The sequence below is a fragment of the Calidris pugnax genome, unplaced genomic scaffold (genome assembly GCF_001431845.1).
Source record: "Calidris pugnax isolate Ruff unplaced genomic scaffold, ASM143184v1 scaffold5, whole genome shotgun sequence".
NCBI classification, from domain to species: domain Eukaryota; kingdom Metazoa; phylum Chordata; class Aves; order Charadriiformes; family Scolopacidae; genus Calidris; species Calidris pugnax.
The window spans coordinates 214493-219126 of NW_015090814.1; positions in this window are offsets into that span (position 1 = coordinate 214493).

Consider the following 4634-nt stretch of genomic DNA (forward strand, 5'->3'; position numbering starts at 1 on the left):
TATGAAGGTTTTTTTTGGATTTGGTTGAGAGTTTTTGGGGTTTTTTTTGGGTTTTTTTTTTTTTTTTTTTTTTTTTTAACCTGTTAATTATTGCGAAGACTCTTAACGGAGTTTGAAAGTGTGTCTCAATGAATAAAAAGCTTACGTGAGTTGAGATGCTTAGACCAGATCCTGTTCTGCACTTGATTCACAGCTGGAGCACCCTTTTTGTCGGTCTCGATGAGAAGCCGCCTTCTGCCACCAACCAGCTCTTCTTGCTGGTCCCAGAAATGTTCTTGGGGGGTTGGAGGAGTACAGGTGTCTTCTTCGTCATTGTTGTTGTTTTGGTTGTTGTTGTTTTTGTTGTTGTTGCTTTCAAGAAGGAAGTATCTGTGAAGGTACAGTGAGGGTCTGGGTGCTGGCACAGCCTGGTCTGTCCATGGTGTGAGGTCCTGGTCTGTCCATGGTGTGCGGTCCTGCCAAGGGAAGCAACAAACCCAACAGCAAACCTGCTGGGGCGATTAAAAGCCATATTTTATTTTATTTTTTAAAGATCTTGCAAAGGGAGCCTTGCAGGCTCTTTGGAAAGCTTGGACCGTAAAGGAGAGCTGGTTCCAGTTGGAAGCTCAATGGTGAAACAGCGGACAAACCCCTCAACCAGCCCCAAGTGTCTTCTGTCAGCTCTGGTTTCTCGTTCCCTACCAATGCCAAAGTTCATTGGAGTAACACACGCCTCTTCCACTGAGGACCTTTCCCAGTCAGTGCAGCAAAATGGGTGTTTCTTCATTTGAGGGGGGCTGAACATCTGGGGAGGGGAGAGGTGGGAGTTGGTTGTGTTTTGAGTGTTGAGCTTCCCATTGAATTCCCTGGATGTTTAGGACTCCTCTTGCTCGGCACCACGCGTCCCGGCTTCCTCTGGATCCTTAACCTTGGGGATGGGGGTTTGGAAACGTTTTGGCATCTGAGGGCTTGGTCCTGCTGCCTCCAGACTCCTCCCCTGGAGACCTGGAAGGTCCCAGCCTGTGAATGTCTCCTGACTGGGCTCAAGGGGAGATGCTGGTGGCAGGGTTTGCTGCACGGGCAGCATAAACAACCTCTGGTGCTCCTCTTTGGCTTCCTTGATGATGCCTTGGAGAGACCTTGGAGTTGGTTTCTTGCATGGAGCGGTGGTGTTTCAGGCATCCCTTCTAACCGTTGCCTCGAGCAGGCTGAGGAACGGAGGGGAAGGAAGCTGAGTTTTTGGCTGCGGTCAAAGTTTGGTGGAGGTTTTGGCAGCAGCTCAGAACCTCCTCCCTTTGCAAGGGGAATATCCCAGGCAGCTTTCAGTAGCACGTTTGATGCAAAACAGCAAATATTTCGGATAAGGTGAAATATAGTGCAAAAATATATTTTTTTCTAAAGGATTTGTGTCATTGGGGGGTTCTGTGTTCCCAATTTTTACAGCTTGCTGGCACCACTGGTCAAACCATCAAATCTTAATAGTTGGAGCTGTTTGTGTGGCAGTAGCTTGATGCTGGTGGTTTCCAGCCCATTCCTTGTACTCCCTTTCACAGAAGGATATGGGGTTGGAAGGGACCTCTGGAGATCATCTAGTCCAACCCCCCTGCCAAAGCAGGTCCACCCAGAGCAGGTTGCACAGGAACTTGTCTAGGTGGGTTTTGAATGTCTCCAGAGAAGGAGACTCCACCACCTCCCTGGGCAGCCTAATTTAGAGGTGCTGCACCACGGATTCATCAATCTTTCGGGCAGTTGCATCTTCAAACCCAACGGCAGGCAAACATAAGCTTTAAAACATCTAGTAGTGGTGGTACTGGTGAGCTTTGGAGGATGTCCTCTTCTTGGAGGATGCTTTCACCTTCCAATTTTGGGGAAGTCCCAGGAACCTCTGGGCTTTGCTGAAGGTGTAGGAGTTGGGATCAGCCTCTGCTGGGTCTGCTCTATCACGGGTCTCCTCCCACAGGGCTCCTGCCCTTGTTGGGGCAGGGGGGAAGGATTTGCATTTCTGTGAGCCCAGACCTAATGTTCTCTCCCTCCGCTCAAGAGGCCCTGCAAGGAAACTCCATGATTCTTCCCCCCCTACCCCTCCCTTTCATTTTTTTCTTTTTTTTTTTTTTTTTTTTTTTTTTTTTTCTGAGGGCTAGTAGAAAATCAGAGCCCTCCATTGTATCCCGCTGTGGCGGCATTGTTCTGCACCAGACAAAGATGGCATGTTCCTCCCACCCATAGTTTCTGCTCCTTCAGCCATGGCTGGCTACTGATGAGCAGCTGTGCGGGCTCTGAATAGCCGAAGGCATTTCCTAAAACCGTTAAAAATATGAATTTTCCCCAAACACGTGCCAAACCCCTCCCCAAAATATGTGGCAGGAGGGAGGGAAGCGAAGCCTTTGCTCTTTGTCCCGAATATGTTTGCCTAAAAAATCAAACTTCCAAGGCGTGCCCACTGGCTGCAAAACCCTGCAAGTTCTCTCAAACGTGTTGGGCAACTCCATAACGACTTATGGGGAAGTCCTGTTTGGAAGAATATTTGAAAAGAAGAAATGTTGGGGTTTTTTTTATGTTTTCTTTAAGGCTTTTTGTGAAGGCAAGAGGTGAAAGCGAAAGGTTTTAAACTAAAGCTATATAATTTTGCTTGATGAGCCAGACAGGTGCTGGCAATAAAGACTTGGCAGAAAATGTTAAAAATCAGCCCTGTTTCTCATCTGCCGAGCATCTGACATTTCCCAAGTATCATTTTGGGCTGTCACTGGAAGGACAGGCTTTTTTTAGTTTTTTTTCTCTTCTCTCTCTCTCTCTCTCTCTCTCTCTCTCTCCTCTTCCCAGTCGTCTTCAAGTTCTCCTCCACCAGACTGGCCATCTTCTGCTGTCTCCGTCTGCAGCAGGCTTGCCATCTGCTATATGGCTAATCAATTCACAAAGGTGCTGCTGGGCAGTGCGGGCTCCCCGTCCTCTGCCAATATTTTCTGGAAGTTGTCAAACAGAGCTGAATTTGTTCTCAGCTGTCACAATCATGGCATTGATTCCAGCTTGTAGCACTCTAGTGACCAGTGGGGAAGGAGCTTTGTTGTGAGAGCAGCGTTTGCTCTTTTGTGCCTCTTTTCTGGTGGGCTGGAGCGAGCGCCGGAGTCTGGGGGGTGGGTGGGGAGGGGGAATTGGGTCTCTCAGGCCCCAGGTAGAAGGTGCCCTTGAATCACAGAATCCTCGTGGTTGGAAGGGACCTTTGAGAACATCGAGTCCAACCACAAAAAAAAAAAAAAAAAGAAAAAACAAACAGACACAAACCAACAATCTCAGGCACTAGAACATGCCCTGAAGTGCCACGTCTACACGTTTCTTAAATACCTCCAGGGATGGTGACTCCACCACCTCCCTGGGCAGGCTGTTCCAGTGCCTGACCACTCTCTCAGTAAAGTAATTCTTCTTGATATCTAATCTAAACCTCCCCTGCCCCAACTTCAGACCATTTCCTCTGGTCCTGTCATTATGCCCTTGGGAGAAGAGGCCAGCACCCACCTCTCTACACCCTCCTTTCAGGGAGTTGTAGAGGGCAATGAGGTCTCCCCTCAGCCTCCTCTTCTCCAAACTAAATATGCCCAGTTCCCTCAGCCTCTCCTCATAGGACTTGTTCTCCAGACCCCTCACCAACTTGGTGGCTCTCTTCTGGACACGCTCCAGCACTTCAATGTCCTTCTTGTAGTGAGGGGCCCAGAACAGAACACAGCACTTGAGGTGAGGCCTCACCAGTGCCTCACCTTTGGCTGGTTTATGTTGCCTGTGCAACAATCACTAACAAAGGGCCAGGAAGATGATCAGAGGGCTGGAGCACCTCCCCTGTGAAGACAGGCTGAGAGTTCTGGGGTTGTTCAGCCTGGAGAAGAGAAGGCTCTGGGGGGACCTTATAGCCCCTTCCAGTATCTGAAGGGAGCCTACAGGAGAGATGGGGAGGGACTCTTTGTCAGGAAGTGTAGTGACAGGACAAGGGGTAATGGTTTTAAACTGGAAGAGGGGAGATTTAGGTTAGATTTTAGGAAGAAATTCTTTCCTGTGAGGGTGGTGAGACACTGGAAGAGGTTGCCCAGAGAAGCTGTGGCTGCCCCATCCCTGGAGGGGTTCAAGGCCAGGCTGGATGGGGCTTGGAGCAACCTGGTCTGGTGGGAGGTGTCCCTGCCCATGGCCCTCCCTTAGTCCTTCCTTGACTTTATTTGCAGCTGCCTCAACAAGGGAGCTCGTGGCTACATCGGGAATGGGCAGAAAGATAATATTCATGATTTTTTCCAGCCTTGTTTCCTTTCTGTCCAATGGCAAGAGGTGGTTAGCTGGTGTTTCCAGTGTCCACTGGGCTTTTAGCAGAAAGTGGTGGTTTTAAAAGGGTCTTAAGTCCAGCTTTCCAAGTACCATCTCCTACCAAGGAGCACCTTCTGTCACTGGCGCTGTGCAACCGCACTAAAAATGATCATTCAGGAAAAGAAAAAGGCATCTGCTGGCTCTAAACACTCCGTGTCTCACTTGAGCAAGCTTTGTCATTGCCCTATTAGTTTCCCTCGCCACATGAAGAGCTGCCATCATCTCTTCCCTACTCTATATTTATATTTAATCCAAAGGAAAGAAAAAAAAAAAAGCAATTTTCTAGAAGCCACGAGAGGCAAGCTCCAAAAGAT